We start from the raw sequence: 20036 nt of genomic DNA, 5'->3' as shown, positions 1-20036 counted from the left end.
TGTAGAGCAAAGGTCGCCCTTGTTAGTAATGATCAGGTCAAGGATGTTGCTACCTCTAGTGGGGGTAAGAACGAGCTGTTCCAGGACATTGGAATTAATGAATTCCAGGAAGTGTTGGGCAGGTGTATTGGTACATGAGTAGTTTTCCCTGTTAATGGAGGGGTAGTTGAAGTTGCCCAGTATGAGAGTGTTAGGTTGGACCCTAATAGGTTCATAGGTTTGTACTAGGCTAATGGCCCTGGTGCCTTTACAAGCTTAGCCCATAGGATTACCCTAGCATCATGCCACCCGTTAAACATTTCCTGAACTAAATGATGCCATGTCCTATGAATGCCTGAATCTGTAGTGTTCCCCTATCAGCAAGACTGCTAGTAGAACAGTGGGCACTTCTCATAAACAGGACTAAAGTCAGTTACTGCAGAACCCCCCCCCCCCCCACACACACACACACACACACACACACACACCTTTGGGACTACAATACAAAATACAGTTTACATGCAAATTAGAGCAAAAAAAGTCTCCCAATTAGAATGTACTGATAAAAAAAAACATGGTTCTCAATTTATGGTCAGTTATAAAAGGTATCATTCTTATAAGCAGTCTCGTATAAACAAAAGGCTAAAACTAATACAATTAAAAATGTAAAACCTAATTGCACTTAGGCAATCATGATTTGGAACTGGCTTTCATTATAACAGTTAAAAAGTATGTCCTTAAATTTAAAATAAAAACAGTGATTTTCAGTAATGTTTTCTCTCTGATTGTGTTGCTGCAAAACACATCTTGTACTTTTCAAAAGAGGATGCTGTTAGAAAGCTCTGCTGCATTTTTTGGAATTCCAGCCTGAATCTCAGACTCAGTACCACAATTATCCTGCCCACGGAGGATTTTGAAGTAGCCATTATCACCCCAGTTTGTATTCCATGACTTAGCAGCAAGCCAGTAAGGAGTGTTGTTTTCTATGCCCCAGCCCAAGATCTTAATAGCATGACCCCCGACTGCTTCTCCAGTGTGATGCCGGTACACACCTGATTTATAGAACAGGAAGTCCTTATACACAGTGAAGGCCCCCTCCACAGGTCCATTCTTATAAATTTCTTCCATTATGGTTTCAGGAGAGGAAGAGACACTATAAGCAGATCCACCGTAAATCTTGTCCTTTTCATATGAAGGAGTATGACCAACATCACACTTTTTCACACAGGGTGGCGTGTCACCTCCTTCTCCAGAACATGGTGGCCGTGAGCCATTCATGTGATGTTCACAGGGAGGAATAGTATATGGCCTGCAACCTATGCCAGAACCAAACAGCCCCCCCAGACACCAAGCCACTTTTAGTCCAGTATTGCCATGATCCCGATGGATAGCCACCATTGCATCCAATTCCACTCTCAAAGCCGCAGCATGAAAGAAGATCTTCAGCAGATACCTCCACATTTTGCTTTCCCCCAAAGTGGATGCTGACATGGTCAGACATGGACTCTACAGCACCAAATGCCCAACATGAGCCACAAGATCCCTGATCTCAGATCTCTTGGATTGTTGGACAACTGGGCCACTGAGTTCATGAATCAAAGTTATTATGAAGCTTCACTTTTCCAGAATAGGAAGTCTTTAAAGGGAATTTTGGACCATGCAGAATTGCACCACACAGATGCTTCAAATAACTCTGATCCACATTGTAAAAGTTTTGTCCAGCCTTCCATGTAGTATTTAATTTGTTAATGTGGTTGATTATATCCTGTGACCAAGCGGAGGAAGATGACAATTTCGAGAGTTGGCAAAATCCAGGAAGAGACAAACTGTAATGAATGAATGTCACATGATGGATGCTGGCACAACTTAAATGCAAAATGAAAACCGCATCTAATCATCATGACCTTGTCTGTATTCCTCCCAAGCCTATCTACCACACCACGACTAGACTAATATTCTCCAAGGTGCTTAGGAATGTGGAGTCTGAGTCTTGGGACATGGTTGGGAACCTATAGCAGGCTACAACCTGAATCGCTGTCTTACCCAATGTTAGCTGCACCTGAGGTATCTCAGATGCATTATGTTGGCCTACCAAACTGGATGCGTGCACATCCTTTATGAATATGGAAACACCACCACTTTTGGAGCTTCGGTCCAAATTCTGGGGCTGAAAGGTTTGTATATATCTTGTTGTGTAAGGTGTAGTTGTTTCAGTCCAAAGATACCTAGAGGACAGATATGCAGATGCCATTGGCTGAATAAATCTTACCTCATTGGCAGAGTTTTACAATTTGGAAATATAACAGCTGTTACTTACCTAATGCATTTCCTACAATTAGACAATCATGAAGTCATCTATTGATTAGCTGTAAATTCAGTACATGACTGGATATGGTGGTCTACCTCCCCTTCCAAGACAAGGACATCAGGAACTCTGAACTTTTTATTTTTTTTTATTTTATTTAACATTTGTTTACCATGAAAGTCTGACTGGGACAGAGCCCATTTCCAGCAAAGGCCTGTTGGAGAAACACTCCAGATGCATCTTTGAAATGTGGGAGGAAATCCAAGTGAATGGAGGGAGGACATGCAGACTCTGCACAGAAGGCACCCCAGCCAATAATCGAACCAAAGAACCTCCTGCTGTGAGGTCACTGTGCTAGATGCTGCACCACCCTTCTATGAGCTGTTTCAGTGGTGGTGATCCATGTCCTGTGGTGGCATGTCCTTGGAAATATCCTGTGCCTTTATTTTGGCATGCAATGTCAAATCAGTTAGCCTTCACCAAATCTGATGCAGAGTCCTACTATGGGTTCCCACATGACTAATGTACTGCACCACCACTTGCCACAGTTGGTCCACGTTGTTTATGTGAACGCTCACCAGGATGCTTATGCTATGTATGAAGAAGGAGTGCAGTAGCACAACAGTCTCCAAAGTAATGAACTTTTCTAGCCATTACTTCCCTTGAGGGAACATAACAAGATGTGTACACCTGTGGGTTACTCATATTAGTCAGAATTTGTATATGGCTATCTGTGCATGTTTTGTATACATATGCACTGCCCCATCCATCATTTGGTGGCCACATATCCATCCTCTCTTATGCTTTGACCACTCCATCCCTATCGTGTATAAAGTATAACAAAGATCATGTTCTCATGACACACCTTACTGCATCAAGGTACCCTATTCCTGTAAAATATGTGTCACCATGACTCACACTGTATACAAGGACCCTTGTATCTTGTGACACTTGGCATGCTCTAGATGCTTATAGTCAATAGTCTACACTCCAACAGCTGGACATGGTCATGTGATGCCATGTTGTTGTGTCCCACACCAACATACACTACTTCCTCTATGTACCTGTTGCTGGCATCTACCATGGGTTTTAAACACAGTACAGCAATATATCACCATCTGTCTTGCCTTCCTTCACCATTTATATCTTGAAGTCAAATGTCTTCTTCTGTAAAGTCCGGAATCTACAATAGCTTAATGTCACATGGTGTTATGCAATATGACACCCCCACTGTGTAGTATACTAATAAGCTCCTCATAGTGCATTAACTATTTCAAAGAAGAAATTTATAGTAGCCAATTCTGAATCAGTGTCTTACAACAATGCATTATACATACTTAGCAGTGCTACCCTGTTCATCACTTTTTGGCCATTGATAGGGACTAATGCTTACAGTAAGCTCATGCACATAGCATGCAAAGCCTATAGTAAACATGGTTTTGCACCACAGCAGTTTTCAGTATCCCCTGTTGCTGCTCAGTGATGACATCTAAATGTGCATCCATGCAGATAGGCCTACCATTTTGTTCCTTGGGTGAGCCAAGCTGTTTTTGACTTAGCATTCCACACTGAATTATACAATAAATTACCACTGAGGTAAATTCAACTATGCTTTTTCTATACTGTAAACTATAGCATGCATATCAAACATATATCATTTAATTTTAACTCATTTGTACATTTCTTTATGCTGTGTATCTTTTTATATTATTGTTCTGTTACTGGAGCATTTCTCTCAGACCCAAAAGCAGAGTTCCTCCCTAACCCAATTCAAGAGCAACTTGGACAATTTCATGGGAAAACAGAAATTCATCCCTGGTTTGGCACCTATGTCTCTAATGGACACAGGTAACCTATAAATAGTTCATCTCCCAGGGCCATGCTTACACTTATCAAGAGTATCAGAACTTGTCAGAGATTTGGGATGCATGGCTAGGCTTAAAAAGGCTCTTGTGGTCATTAGCTTAGTAAACACCTATGAACTTATGAACATCACTAAAAAGGGGTAGGTTTCCTATCCAGTCAGGCTGTCTTGGTAAAATGTACAACAAATAAAGAAAAAACAAATATATAATCTTGTGTGAATGTATATGGCTTCTTCAGCTGCTGAAAACAGCAAGGCTCCTATGTATTGTCTGATCTTGTTCTTGTTCCATATGGACTTTTAGGATTTTTCTGGGTCAATATAATGGGCCATTGTAAAAAGCAGATGCCTGGTATATGCTTGCCAGGATGGTGAGTGATACCATGGGCATCACCTATTCTGGTAAGCAATTCAGGCATCATTACATTGACCTGCACTAGTGCCATCCTGACCTGCTATGACACTGGGAGGCAGATGATAGAGATAGAGAGCCAACATTTCATTGTAAGTATTGTCTTTTCCCCATTTTTATCAAGTTCCGTTTCATACTTTGATCTTCTTGCTTTATTTTATGTCAGAAAAGGAGTTTCAAGCCAGTGCTGGGAGGTGTAACAGCAGCCAAGAGTGCCTGTCTGAGTTGTGGGGTACATATGCATTGAACAGTACTGTACAGTTCATTTGCAATTTTATCTGCAACATTTGTATGTACTAATATGTTCACTTTTTTCTTCTCTTCTTTATACAGGTCAGATTGTGGTTGTAGCACAGGACCAGTGGCAGTCACATTATCCTGAGCTGGCTGATGCCTCTAGCAGTGGGTCAGCAGCAGCTGTCCATCCCACTTCCCAGCAAAATAATATAGGTCACCATATAATAATAGAAGCGGAGGGTCCTTTTCTGAAAGTGGCCATGAGGAGTCCTATGCAGTTTCCCAGATGAAGTTTGAGAGAATGATATCTACTGATGTGCACTAATAGCTGGACACCCACCTTGCCATTTTGGAGCACCACCTGACATGGCTGGTCTAGTCACTCAGGCAGACCATGACTATCATGCCACTGGAAATACAGCTTACATATGATGTCATCAATGTAGATGACTGATGTCTTGGTGTCTTCGGCCAGACTGGCATCCACCATATACTCCATTCAAGTGTACCCCTGGCTTATGTGCAATTCCCCATCTGTTGTTTGTTTTCCTTATCTTCCTCATCACCAAGTGTCCACCCTCTGTCTGTTTGTGTCCATTCACTGCTACCTTCACACTTTGTGGCACTGCCACCCCTGTCTGTCTGTGTCTGCATTTTATGTTTGTCTGCCTCTGCAAACTTCTCTCCTAGCTCTATCTTTCACAAACATTCCTTACTATCTTGCCATGCTACCTGTCATTTTCTTCTATAAAATGTGGGAAACGTTCCCACTGAGACTTATAGGTACATCATTTTATTGGTCTAGAAAATCATTAATAGCCTAGCTACTGCAGTTTACCTATTTACCCCATCTATAATGAATTGAGGGACTAGGCATCAAATGAATATATGGTTAGCCATTCATTCATATAAGTAAAATTTAAAAAGAGTGAGGCACTTACGTTCTTAAGATAGAGTGGGAATCTTTTTTTCAAATGTAGGATACGTTTAGAGAGAAGTTTCTATCTCAGATTATGGTGGTGTTTTAAGTTTTATTAAAATGTAGGAAGTCAGGCAGGACAGAGTCTTTTGCAGCCCTGTAGACCTGGCAGGGATTGTTACATAGAAGTCTGTAACTGACTGAGCAAAGTGATAGAGCTTTTAGATGCCCTATATAATTTAGGGAGTTTATGCCTGTAATTTGTTTTGGGGAAATGTGGTGCTTCTGTATTTGGACCACATGCTTGGATATAGATACATGCCAAAGTTGATATTATATTCTAGTATTAGCCTGATAATTAAAAAGCAGATCCAGAAAATAACTTCTTTAAACTTGTTGGGTATGCCTTTCATGATTAGTTGGGCTAGGTAGAAGAATTTTCCAATGACTACTGACTCATGGTGGAAGAAGAATTCAATGTCCACAAACACCCCACATTCCCTTTAATTGGTAATAGCGGATCTTGCTTCCCAAAAAGTACAATAGTATATATTTGTATTAAGTTTCAGTCTCTGGTGTCGACTCCATGAATCACTGTGGATAAGGCCCTACTGGAGGATAGGGGTGTCATCTGGAGTGTTGATGACACCTTCAAGTTTGCAGTCTTCAGTAAAAATGACCAGAGACACTTGATGATATTTTTATTTGCCAAAGAGTAATAATTCAAAATAGATCCCTTAGAGATACCACTGGTGAAGGGCCTGTGTGAGGAAAGTGTGCTGCCAAACACGATCAAATGAGTTCTCTTTCTTTGCCATTTTGCTATACAATGAGTTAGTTATGGGTTTATATCTGGCCAAGTTATTTTATCAGTTATACCAGAGTATAGGATAGTGTTGAAAGTCTAGCCTAGGTTTAGATAGGCAGTGTGTAGTAATTTGCTTTATTCCAATTCCCCTATGACTCATAAAAAAGTTGAGCAAGTTAAGTAGGCAGGATCATAAAATGAAACTGGTTTGGGTCAAGGGAGTGTGAGCTGCCAATGTCGTTATTTATTAATTCTGCGATACATTCCATTACCTTAAAATGAAGCTGATAAGCCTAATCTATAGTTCCCAGGGTCAGTGGATGGGTCACTTTTGTGGAGGTGGAAAAAAAACAAGCTTCAGGTACATAACAAATAGAGGCTGAGGCTGAATAGTCTTACATGGGAGTCAATGAGTTAGTGTTTCATAATAAGGAGTGGTCTTGTGTGTTAGCCCGACCCCTAGAACTGCTGTTTTCAGTTTTGGAGGGGGCTTTTATTACTTGTTTCAAGGTAATTATAGATGGTGGTGCTGACTGGATGCTGTTGGGAGGAAGGAGCAATGGAGGAGTATGAGGGGAGATGCCATTTGACATCAGTTCAATGCATTGCTGGGTATTGCTTCTGAAGTCCCTAACATAGTTAAAAAAACTTTATAGTTATCTTTATATGTGGTAGTAATATTTGCTTTATACTTTGCTATTCAGGTCTTGATCTTTTACCTTAGCTCACTATTTACCCTTGAGGTTGTTTTTGGAGTGGGGAGCATACCTGTAAACTGTCCAGATTTTTATAGAACGTCCAGATATTTGCGTTATATTTTTGGTCTGTTCCTCATAAATCTTGTGGTTTTCTGGTAAATCTTTGAGGATTTAAGCCACTAAATAAGGACATACTAGCACATTCATGTATAGCACATTTTTTTAAAGTTTATAATAGAAATATTTAAAATCTCTCCCTATTTTGGGGCCTTTGCCTCCCCCATCATTCTAGGCTTTGTCCAGACTTCTTGTCCTAAGAGGTTCAGATATATGGCATAGGGGTGGGGTAGATATTTTAGGTTATATCTTAAGGTTAGGGTTTTTCTCTTGTAGAAATTGAGAATGCTGGGGGTCTATCAAAGTGATTTTGTTTTGAAATTGGCATTGAATATGTGATGAATGTAGACAAAATTTTAATTCAGGAATTTTGGTGTTAATACAGATCTATGACATAAGTGCCCATGTTAGCTGTGGGGCCTTTGTGAAGTGAGAAGCTTTTAGATATCCTTTGATTGGATGCTAGTGCAAGAAAAGTTAGCTTGAAGAAGTCTCTGAAGACACTGGGATTTGAGGGTGTGTTATCATAAGATCTTGTTGAGACTCAGAGAGGTGTAGAAAGCCCTGAATTGTGAGAAACAAGATTTTCATCAAAAATAACAATAAAGCTTTTATTTCAATTCTGCTTAAACACTTTAAGTTTAACTTATAGTTATATGTGTGGTGATACTTTTGTTGTAATTTTCTGCTTGTGTCCATGTATTAGCTAAACAGTTATATGTTTGCAATTTGTTTAGTTTGCTCTGGGACTTTAGTCATCTGGCTTCATTTGCAGTTGCTGGAAAATTGTATTTATAGATTATTACATTTATATCTCCTTAAGTATAATTATAAAGCTAGTAGTTTGTATTTTGAATGCTGTTTGGGGCTTTAGTCTTGTAGTTTCATTTGTATTTGTAAAACTGTGAACTACTGCCAGATTTGTGCCTCATTGAACCATTTATTACTGCACTTTTCTCCATAAGCAGTGTTACTGGAAAATTTCTGAATAGTCTGGTGCCTTAAGCTGTAGTAGAATTACAATAGTGAGAGTGTCTTCTCCAGGACTGGTTTTTCATTGCTGCTATAGTTGTATATTTTCCAGTTTTGTTGTTAGAGTCCTATATTCTGCTTATGATTTACCTGCTTAAAGTTGTATTTCAGTGTCTTTTTGTTCCCCTGTTCTTTGTGTCTGCCATCCTCATTGACATTAAACTAAATTTTCTGAAATTCTAACCTACCAGAGATCCTTGACCTGTGATGCAGAGTCATAACATGACCTTTATTTCATTAGATCCCTCTATAACTAGCCTGCTTCTTGCAGCTTGAATTCACATCCCTCCCACCCTTTGTCTATTATGGTTATACAAGGTTGTGTCTCTGGCTTATGCCCCTTATGGTAATCTGACTTCCAAAATGCCCCCCCCCCTTTCATTGTTATTGTCTCCTGTGTAAGCTAGTTTAGTTATTTTCCCTCCACACATTGTTTTCCTCAGATTCATAATACTGAGTGCCCACTCAACCCCTCGTGCACCACACCCTTGTAGCTCAAGTATTAAAGGACCTTACATCATGGATATTTACTTTCTCAGTTTCTCAGCAACTGGTTTGGTGGATATAGGTATACTTAGACAATGTAACAATTGTCTAATCTTCACCGACAACCATTTAGTCATCAAATAAACAAATGCAGTATGCCTGGGGTTTAAACAATGTCTCTGAGGGCAAACCTCTTGTGTACAAACATTCATAATAACAAACTGGTTGTCAGAAACGCACACACTGCACACACCACACATGTATGCACACGACACAAAGACTTGCTTATACTGAGGCACTTAAGTTCAATCTTCCCAAACCCCAAAGGCCTCCCCAGCATTCCCCCCACAAAAATTATCTTCAGCAACTCTGAAAGTACTCAAGAGAAATAACACCTAAGACTGCACATACAGCCACACCTAGGGGAGCCTCAACAACCAAGCCCATAAGGCAATCCAGTAGACTACCCAGGACTCTAGTCATAGGGGACCCCATTGTATGACATACTGATACCCCACTCACAAAGCTGAGCATGAAGAAAATAATGGTTAGTTGCCTACCAGGTGACAGGATCTGCCTAGTTATGAATGCACTCAAGTCATTGTAACACAGGTACCAGCATGATTCAGTCATAGTCCATGTAGGTGTAAATGACCTGAGACGTACCGCTCTAGATTATATGAAGAGAGACATTATGGAGCTCTCAGTCTGTGTGTTATAGGCTGGCATGTGCCTAGCACTGAACAGCATTCTTCCTTCACCAGAGATGATGCCAGCGTATGATGAGAAGATGACTGATTTTAATAATTGGCTTAATTTTGGTGCCATTCTAGGGCAATACAACATTTTTAAGTGTGGGAGGGCATGGGAAACAAACCACATTTCTTTACCAAGGATGATCTACACCTGCCCCATCTAGGCTTTAAAATATTGGATAAAACATTGTCCTCCCCTTACAGCCTTTCTTAGGCAATTCCAAACTGACAACCCTTCAGACTTAGCTAAATCGTCCCAAGGATACCTAATGTTGTTACTGTTCAATGCCAGGATTCTAAACAAGAAGCTCCACTCCTCCAAGTTCTCCTCTCCTTAGAGAATGTGGATATCTGTGCAGTTACTGAGACATGGTTTTAATCTTCAGAGAGTATACCCAGGTAGCGCAAGGCTTCAGTACCTTCCACACATTTAGACCAGCAACTACACAGAGATGGACTCTAGGGGGAGTTGTCTTGATCTACATCAATAACAAGCACACCTCCAGGATAGTTAAATAGGATGATGCATTGGAGCGCCATCACATCCAGATTACCATACACAAAGTACCATACCATATCCTAGTAAGCTATAGGTCACCATCTATGTCTCCAGAGACCCGTAGCTCATACTGAGACCTACTGGCAACATTCGCTACTCTGCCAAATGCCATGCTCATGTGGGACTTTAATTATTCCTCTATAAACTAGGAATCCTACATGATCCCAAATTTGCTGACACAGAGATTCCTAGACCTTGTAAACACAAACACCCTGGACTATTTAATGCATAGTCCTACTAGAAGTACAAAAATATTGGATCTGGTAATCACAAATATAGGAGAATAGCACCCCCCCCCCCCCCCCACCAGTGTCTTGTCTTCTCTGGTAAGATCTACAAAGCAGTGACCATAGAAATAAGAAAAAAAATCTGCAACCTGAACAAAACCTGCAACAGTTTGAAAATAATCCATGGCAGATTACTGTATATTAAGTGATAATCTGTGAAAATGTCAAGCTCTTCCAAACCCAGGTAACACAGCAACCTATTCAGAATTATTCATAGAAGGTCTGTATAACCATGTCAGTGATTGCACACAGGCTGCTGTGGCTACCAGAATCCAAAATTAAACAGGTTGAACAATAAAAGAAAAAAGGTATAGCTAAAATTAGGAAGTGTAACATCAAAAAAGTTAAATAGTCTCTCATCAAACTGAATAGACAACTGAGAAGACTAATTCAGTCCAATAAAGCAAATTTTGAGTTAAAGATAGCATCCCAGAAAAAAGAACAACCATAAGGCCTTTTTTAGCTATGTCCAAAACGTCAAAGGCATCGCACAGCAGTGTGCTGAACTATTAGTAAATAGAACCACATTCACAGAAATGGGAGATATAGCAAATCTTCTGTCTGACAAAATTAGCTCCAGCATTACCCCACTCTTACTCTCCCAGCCACCTCTTAGGAAATACCATGTAACAATCCCTCCAACTATCAGTAGGCAACAGTTCTTAGATATACTCGCTAAGGCCAGGAATACAACTTTTATGGGCCCCAGTAATATCCCTGGTTGTCTCCTTAATAGCCTGAAATATGATCTATCAGGACCACTGTTGTCACTATCCAGCCATAGCCTCTAAACAGGCTTCATGCCACGTGAATGGAAGTCTGCCACAGTCATTCCTCTGCATAAAGGTGGGCCATCAAATGGATCCTGGGACTTACAGGCCCATTAGTTTGACTATTTTCATATGCAAAGCCATGGAAAGAATTGTCATGGAAATTATTAACAATGAAATAGGAAGCCTTCAGACACCGGACCCAACCAAGTTTGGTTTTGTTAAAGGCAGATCATCCCTACTGAACCTAGTGGACTAGTTTGAGAAGGTCAACAAAGCAATGTATGAAGGCAAAATGGTGCATACTGCCTACCTTGATCCAGTTAATATACTTGATACAATACTCACTCAGGTATTGTAAACAAACTTGCTGTATAGCCAGCTGGCTCACAGACAGGACTCAGGAGGTTAGGACAGGAGAGACCACCTCCACAAAGAGGCTGGTCAGTCACTGGTATAGTCTTCCATGGCTCATTGCTGGGTGCAATACTCTTTGGCATCTATTTTTGGGAAGTCAAGGCCAATGTCAAGGGCCTCTGGCTTACCAAGTTTGCAGTTGATTACAAGCTAGGAGAAATCATAGAAACTCTCCAAGATACTAAAATCTTACAGGAAGGTCTAACATAGACAAATGAGTGGTTTTGAAGTAAGGACTTAAAACCCAGTGCCAAGAAATGCATAATAGTACTTTTTGGGAGGACACCTACTTAGAGAAACTACCTCATTAATAAAATACCCTAAAAAGTAGACACAGTAAAGGATTTGGGGACTTGTGTAGATAGTAACCTTGCTTTTGACCAACATGCGTCAAGGCTGTAAGAAAATTATTCTATGCCACTTGGCTTATAAGTAAGGGCATGGCATCTAGGTCCAGGGGAGTCATCTTACCTCTACATTTAGTCATTATCAGACCATCATTGAGTATTGCACCCTCTTCTGTATGTTCCTGACCAGGTATATGCAACAATTGGAATGTCCACAGAGGTCCCTCACAAAAAATAAAAAATCACAATGTCCTATGCAGATTGTCTTACAGACCTCTCTCTGTGCTCTGTTTCCTACAGACTGCTGAGAGTCAATTAATGCCTGGCCAACAAGGCATCCTTAGATCTGGTCTGATGGACCTTTTGCATATCCACAAAATGAACAGCACCAAAAATACTAGATCTAAGGATTTAAACTTTGCTTGTGACTTAAATAGGACATGTTGTAGGGGCAGGTACATATCTCAGAGAATCCCCATTCTCTGGAATAGACTTCCCATCCATGTGAATCAGACCCCTTCCTTAACCCTAATCAAGGACAACATGGACCAAAGATGGGAAATCGAAAATTCACCACTAATCTGACACCTATGTCACTGATGGACAGCAGTAGTCATTAAATCATACCTTAGCTAACAGACACCCCTTAAAATAATCTCTAAGAGACAATAACTTACAAAATACAGTTGGGTTGCATGACTAGGCTTATAAAGGCTCCAGTGGTTGTTAGCCTAGTATAAACCTATGAACCTATACTGCAGCATGTTGGTCAGAGTTGACAGAAGAGTGGGCAGCTATAAGTATAGTGCATAATGGTGCCATATTTGTAAGAACCAGATCTAGCAGCAGTAGGAAGGTTTGGAGAGAGAGCTGGCAAAAATTATATCCTGCAACTGTTGCACATATTTGTTATTTCTTGTATATGATAGCCAACTGGAGAACAGTTAATCAAAATTATCCATCTTGATTGTGTTGGGATCAATAGTTAAGGCTTTTTATTTGTTGAGGTAGGTTTCACAAGCTGTAGGCATAGTGTAGGGGTTATGTGACTGGCCATGATTTGGAAGTTGAACTTGTTTTTTTGTTATCAAGATATGGATAAGTTTTATTTCATTATCTTTCTGGATTATACAAGAAGTAATGATATTTGAAATAAAAATAGACATTTCTATTGTGGTATCGTTCATGGTGATGGAGGAATACTACTCAAGACTAATTTTTTATCAGCTTCAAAAATATACAGAGAGAGAGGGAGAGTTTACCTATGCCTGTCTTCATGACATCCAGGCAGGAGTGTCAAAGGTCATTCACTTAAATATGTGCATTGATCAGGTTACATGCATATTTAGGGTGAATGGAACTAAGGGCCTTGGTTTCATTGCAAATTCTGGCACTTGTGAGACATGTTGCCATGACTCTACTTTCTTTCAGCCTGTTAAGTGGTGTATCAGTATGCCTAACTACTGAGTTACCTATGTCAAGAACATTGCCCTATGTGATAGCATGCTCTGACTGCTTTAGGTACTTCTGCATAACATTTTGGTGGAAGCAGCGAAGTGTTCATTGAGTAAGTGGGATTGTGCTGCAGAGGTCTTGGCATGTTAATATATTGTACAGGAAGTTGTTTTTAGTACCTCTGCAGATTTAGGTGCAAGGTTAAGAATGATTTATGGTGCTATAAGTGTATTCTGAGTATTGAAAGATTTGTTATGTAAAGGATGCTAGAAAGTTTCCTCCAGTTCAAATATGCATCTACAGCCGTCTTAAGTGGATTCTGAGTCTTGAAACAATAAGGGGTTGTCTATGAGTGTGAAGCAGTTCTGTGATGAATGGGGAATGGAATATTAGTGCCAGGGTACAAGAACAAAGGGGACATTCACAATTGTGGGCAGTATGGAGATATCAAACTTTTGTCACACTGCATGAAAGTTCCTAAGAAGGTGACTGATAAATGAACATGAAGAGTAAGAAAGAAAGAAAGAGGAAATGGGCTGTTCAGATTCAGATCAGAATGCAGCACAACTGACCCAATGTTTGTGGTGAGACAGGTAATGATAATAACGCCCATTTGTTAACCAGGTAGGCACAGCAGGCACACAGTCTTTTCAGGGGGGGTGACTTAGGAGCAGTATCTGGTTAAGTGACTTGCTTAAGGTCACAAAGTAGGAAAATGAGGGCAGAGGGAGTCAAACTCTGTACCACAGGAACTGCAGCTTATATTATTGATCCTCTGCACCAACTGCCACAAAGTTGGGAAGAAGCTAGAGATGAGAAAAGAGTCCAACTGGACACTCCTAGACTTGAAGGAAGGATATGACTAGGTCCCAAGAAAGATGATTTGTGCTGTTCTGTAATGATTTGAAGTCCCATAAACAATGGTAGAATTAATGCTGGCTACATACAAGTATCCAATGACACAAGTAAGAATAGTGTTTGGTCTGACAGAGAAGTCCTCAATGGGAGTGGATGCACATCAGAGTTCGGCTCTGAGTCCGCTGCTGTTCATATTTGTGATAGACTACATTAGCAAACAGGTTAGCGATGACAGATCAATAAAGCTGCTGTATACAAACTCTGAACAAGAATGCAAAACTGAAGGCATACGGGGTTAAAACTGTTTACAGTGGAATAAGTTAACAGCTTCAAGTAGTTGGAAGGGGTGGTTGAGAAGAAGGGAAGTGTGAATTAGGAGGTCAATGATGGAATCAGAGGGGCTGCAGCCAACTGGCACAGAGTGTCATGTGTAGTCTATGACAGAAGAATGCCAAAGAAGCTGAAAAGTAGTGTGAAAGTAACCAGTACTGCTATATGGTACAGAAATGTGGGCAACAAGAGAAGAGCAGCTGAGGAAGCTATAGCTGATGGAAATAAAGTGTTGGAGCAGGCATCAGGATGCATTCTGTGAGACAAACAAAGAAATCGGGATGTTATAACAGAAGCCCAGGTAACCCCAATTACAGAGAAGGTCAAAGATAAGGGATTATGGTACTTTGGGCATATGTGCAAGAAAGTAGAAGAAAATCTGGTAAAAAGATTTGGGCCAGGCAGGAAGAAAGCAAGAGAAAATTAAGGCATTCAGCAAAAAGATAGATGGATTGTGTGAGAGAATGCCTGTAACAGTGAGGCATTAACTTGTGACAGATGGCGACAGCTGAAGCACACCACTAGAACATGTAGAAAATGGGGAAAAAGGGTCGATGACTACGAGGATATAAATTTATGGCAAAATCATTGTACAATTAGTTGGACTTGTGCTGATCCATAGCTACTGTACCAAGCAAGAGAATTAAGGCACGACACATAAAGTAAGTGTTCTTTGAGCTGGGCAAGCTCCCCCTCCCAACACTTTTATAAATGTAACTATCCATCTGCAGGGTTGCACAATACTAGACTAAAGGGAACATTCTCTTCTGTCTGGTACTTATTGGAGTGTTTCTTTCAAATGTATAAGACTTGTGTGGTGTGTGTGTGTGTGTGTGTGTGTGTGTGTGTGTGTGTGTGTGTGTGTGTGTGTATATATATATATATATATATATATATATATATATATATATATATATATATATATATATATATACACACACATACATACACACATATATATATATATATATATATATATATATATATATATATATATATATATATATATATATATGGGTCTACTACGATTGATTGAAAACTCACGATTGAAAATGAAATTACTAGGACCACTTCACAGAAAGCTCACTTCACTGAAAACTCATTTCGTTGAAAGTTATAAATGGCCTTTTCCCCACTGTAGTGCGATCCTGGAGTTAGTATATAAAGTAAGGGGGAGGTGTGGGGGGCATAGCCCCCCACATTGGGGGTTGTAGGGGGCGTAGCCCTCCCACATATTCTAAACATTTTAAACTATACACAGTGATACTTACAAGTGCAATGAATAACTGTGCCCCCCACACCCCCCCCTTACTATATATACTAACTCCGGGATCGCACTACAGTGGGGAAAAGGCCATTTATAACTTTCAACGAAATGAGTTTCAGTGAAGTCAGCTTTCTGTGAAGTGGTCCTAGTAATTTCATTTTCAATCAAGTGAGTTTTCAATCAACCGTAGTAGACCCATATATATATATATATATATATATATATATATATATATATATATATATATATATATAAAATGTGTGTATGTATATATATATATATATATATATATATATATATATAAAATGTGTGTATGTATATATATATATATATATATATATATATATATATATACACACACACACACACACACACACACGCACACACACACAGACACACACTCGCGCGCGCGCACACACGCATACAGCTGGAAGGCAAGTTACTGGTTGATAGCTCTAAGAATAGTTTGCAGCTTCACTTTTAAAGAGAAGAATAGTTTTCTTCTTGTTAACCAGGCTATTGCCAGTTCAGAATATGCAAATAAAGCAATTTTGCTCAACTTTGAACCATTGCCCAACTATATTAATACCTTTAGCTGAAAGGTATAGCTTTTGGACATGTAGCTAGGAGCCTTTTATTAATTTTGTCTTAGTTTTGTGACTTTACCTTATTCCACATCCTCCACAACAGAATTTCTTAGCATTTCTTTTACTTCTTTCCATACAATATTGTTATTATGTTTAACATGCTCTTCATTAAAACTTCTCCAGAATTTATGGATTTATCCTGTCTGGGGTCTTTTTTTCTATAGTCTCTATAAAACTTTTAGTTGGTCATCAATAAATTGTTGATTTCTGCTTCTTTATATTTCTGTGACCACACTCTAAGTCTAAGATGGCATTGCATTTGTTCTCTTCTTTTCCTTTATTATTCTGCATTTTTGTGGTATTTTCTATCTGCTATTAGTTTAGCTAAACTGTAGTATATTCTATTTCCCTCACAGCAAGAGGTTCTTCGGTTCGATTCTTGGCTGGGGTGCCTTTTGTGCGGAGTCTGCATGTCCTCCCTGTGTTTCGGTGGGTTTCCTCCGGGTGCTCTGGTTTCCTCCCACATCCCAAAGACATGCTGTAGGTGGATTGGACACTCCAAATTGGCCCTAGTCATGAGTGCGTGTGTGTGTGTGCCTTCTGTAGGAGGTTGGGTGCCAGGGTGGCAACTCGACACCGTAAAACTCCACTGCCAATCATGAGTGGACAGGTGATCCACTGTGGCGACCCCTAACTGGGAAAAGCTGAAAGAAGAAGTAGTATATTCTATTTATTTCTTGTATATTATATTGTTCTCTTTTAATGGTCCTCATTATTGTGCTCATCTGTTTAATCAGTCTTCTAACACTCTAGGTGGTATATGTTTTTGCTAGGTTTTCTCATATATCTTTAAATGTATTTATCTATTTCTATTAGATCAAGTAGGTCTTTCATTAGATTTTTTTCTTCTTTGCTGGGAACATCCTTTGTGCTTTCTGTTTCCTTTTCTTTCTCATAGGCATAGAATTCTCCTGCTGAAGGGTTTTAAATTTTATTTTGCAGTATTTCTTGAGTAATAGTATTCTACTCAGTTGTGCCATTTCCTGAGGATTTAGTGACGCAATCTGTTGTAATATTACCTGTGTCAGTCTTCACATTACACCCTTCAATCATAATATGGTTTGCCTCTTCAGTTTCAGTTTGCTGGCTTTATACATCATTAAACTATGTGCTTCTGAATACATACCACTTTTGTATTCTTAGTCTCTTCTCTGTAAAATCTGCCATGTCTGGATGCCTTTGAATGTACATATGTGCAAATATATTCAAAGTTGCAGCAGTCATGTGGCTAAGCAAAACAGTAGAAGACCCCTTGGGAATAACCCCATTACAAAATGTATAAGAAAGTGAACAGACAACAAAAAAAATTGGAAAACCATTAATTTGGATTTGGCTTCTTCAATGGATTAGCAGCTTCTTCAGAAAATTTTGGGATATTGATGTCTTTGAAAATGACGGGATATTAACCCCTGACAGCAGCTGTGTAAAATTACCATGGTCTGTATTTATGGGCTATCTTGTATTTTAGTAATACTCATTTGCTAAGAACCTATTAATATCTTGTGAGTCACACTTATATCTTAATACTCCTTACACTTCATTTCTAAAACTTTACTGGATTTTATCCCTTTTGCCCAATGAAATATCTACCATCTGTCCTAGTTTTCTACCACTTCCACATTTAATATTTGTTTATGCTGTTTTTAAAATGTTGGATTTCCAGAAAAACTAACCTGTTACTACAGGCTTCCTACTTGTATAGCTGCTCTTTATCATTGTCATGCTACCTTTTCTGTTCCTTACTAAAGGCATTAATCCTTTGCCTGCATTGTTCTTAAGTAGCTCCCGGGTCCAAGAAGGGGATCTTAGGTCTGCATGCTTCCTAACCCCAAAATACCACACCCATTCTTTTAATAGTGATGGGGTTAAGTTGCAGAGAGATAAAGAGTTTATCATTGACCAACCACATGTTCCCCAGTACTCATAAATGTGTAATCTATAACTGATGGAAAACGAGACAGCCAAACATCCACTTGATCCATATCAGACATAACCAGCTGGAGCTCCCTCTAATTAGCTCAAACAATGGTGGCATTTTATTGACCCATTGGTCCAACGATACACTGAAGTCCCCACCTGCTGTAATCATTCTCACAAAAGAGAGTATGACCTGACAACCTTCCTCCAGTTCTAAAGGCATGAGATGTCATCTTCAGTGGGACCATAAAATGTAACTAGAATCACATGACAGAAATCCATTCAGACTAACAGCATAACCCATCTTACTTCATTTGTCCCTACAATCTCTCTTCAGTATCAAGTCCAAGGTCTGCTACAACAAAATTTCTATTCCTCTCTTAGCAAAGTTAGCACATAAGGATTACTACTGATCTGGCCAATTAGAAAAAAACTGCAGAGACTCGTTTATAATTCACTTTAACCTCCTACAAGAAGACAATTTGTAAACTGTCCATTAAAAGAATCTACATCATTGCTTTGGTTCGCAAAGGTGCAGACATTTCTTTTCAAGTTCTAATTAATTCTCCTAATTTTAGCATCAGGCCTGCCAGGCATATGGACATGAACACACACATTGTACCATTGTGGCATACATAGCTAGCACTATCCAAATTGGAATACAAATTACACAGTGAAAAAACTCACAATCCTAGGAAACTACAGAGGACAAGGTGTAGATGGAGACATCAATTATTACTACAGAAACACAATACAAACTAATTAAAACTAACAGAACATTAGTTATTAGTTATAACACCTTATAATAGTCACTAAATCTACCTTCAAGTAATGTGATTCACAAAATAAAACTGAAAGCTGATAAAGGTACATTTGTATAGTAGCACATTAATCCCCTATTAGAATCTACCCTACTCCCACTAAATTCACACTCTTTTGGTTTACTTTCTGTTGACCACACTTTTATCCTGGTCACATGGGTCAGCAGAGTGAAAACCCAAATCAATTGTCCGGAGTCCAGCTAGACACCATGACAGGTTCTCCCCATATACATGTAGAGTTAGCCACTGAACAGGTCATTAACTATTAACAAGCTTTATTAAAAAAAAATAATTCAAGTACATCAAGTCTGAGATACCTACTGTTCGAAAGCTGCAAGTCAGATACCGACAGGCAACCTAGGCAAAAAATACCTTCCTCCAACCAACCATTGCTTTGATGCCAGATTTGCCCTCTTGAATGCTACCATCTCACTAATTAGGATTTTGGTACATAAGGGTAGAACATCTCACTTTTTCTGCATATGACTTAATTGATCCCGCATGCTGTTTGGGAAAAAAAAAGAGTCCACCTTCATCATCTCATGGAAGGTAGCATGCAAGATCCCTTTGATGAAGACCAGAGTTGCAGACTACCTTAGCTAGACTTGATATCCCATCTCCCAACATTACCATAAATATGGTGGTAAGGCCTTCCTTTTTGGATACAATGTGATATTGTAGTCAGAGGAGCCTGTACCTTGTGTCCTGCCCATTTGAAGTTGTTTCCCAATGCTTGAGCTTTATGCAAA

At 39.4% G+C, this 20036-nt stretch overlaps 1 pseudogene; it reads right to left on the bottom strand.

Moving 5' to 3' along the window:
- Window positions 1–774: 774 nt before the first annotated feature.
- Window positions 775–20036, bottom strand: part of LOC122792771 — a 143092-nt pseudogene continuing 123830 nt past the window's right edge.

Source organism: Protopterus annectens, chromosome 2.part0, assembly GCF_019279795.1.
Source record: "Protopterus annectens isolate FY-2018-M chromosome 2.part0, PAN1.0, whole genome shotgun sequence".
In the NCBI taxonomy this organism is placed as follows: Eukaryota; Metazoa; Chordata; order Ceratodontiformes; family Protopteridae; genus Protopterus; species Protopterus annectens.
This window is presented reverse-complemented; position numbering and strand designations above follow the sequence as displayed.